This window comes from Penaeus monodon, chromosome 28 (assembly GCF_015228065.2).
Source record: "Penaeus monodon isolate SGIC_2016 chromosome 28, NSTDA_Pmon_1, whole genome shotgun sequence".
Classification (NCBI taxonomy): Eukaryota; Metazoa; Arthropoda; class Malacostraca; order Decapoda; family Penaeidae; genus Penaeus; species Penaeus monodon.
This window is the reverse complement of record NC_051413.1, coordinates 7,309,624-7,310,241: the sequence shown is the minus strand read 5'-3', so window position 1 is coordinate 7,310,241 and position 618 is coordinate 7,309,624. Positions and strand designations below refer to the sequence as shown.

At 35.0% G+C, this 618-nt stretch overlaps 1 long non-coding RNA gene across 1 annotated transcript; it reads left to right on the top strand.

Annotated features, from left to right (window-relative positions):
• LOC119591344 lies at positions 1-531 on the top strand. Its single transcript, XR_005230341.1, has 2 exons — positions 1-69; positions 236-531. It is a non-coding gene; the product is annotated as an uncharacterized LOC119591344 (long non-coding RNA).
• Positions 532-618: the final 87 nt, after the last annotated feature.

Genomic DNA, 618 nt, shown 5'->3' with positions numbered 1-618 from the left:
ATGGGACTTCAAATTGACCCACTCTTGGTTGTCGGTACTGAAGCAAGCCTTTGGTGAAAGCAACTACAAGTAAGTTTAAAGTTTACAAATGTTTTATAATATCTTTGTCTTGATGATGACAATTTGAGCTATTAATGAACATGTATGATTCCGAATGATAGGCCTGATCATGGTTTCTGAATATTAAAATGTATGACTTGTGTGCATAAAAGTAATGCAGCCTTTATTTTTACAGGAATTGGGCCAGTCCTGGAACAAGTCTTAAGTATCATAAGGGGTGATACTTTTTTTACCTTACCAACTTGTATAGTTGACTTTTGTAAAATGTGTTCTTGTAGTACATTCATCACTGACTTCAGCTGAAAACTAGTGTATTGTGTACCGATTGTAGTAAATTTTGCACATTAACCACTTGTCCAGAATGCTATTTTAAAGTCCTCATTATCTACTGGAAGAGATGGCTTGTTTTAAACAAGCCTCAATTATACTACTGCTTCCTTGTTTAATGATTAATACAGATAAAATTGAAAATGTGTTTTATTTGGTTACCCACTGCTTATATCCATTGCTTATTAAAACGCTGACTGCTGAAACAAGAGGGGGGGGGGAGACTAGTTG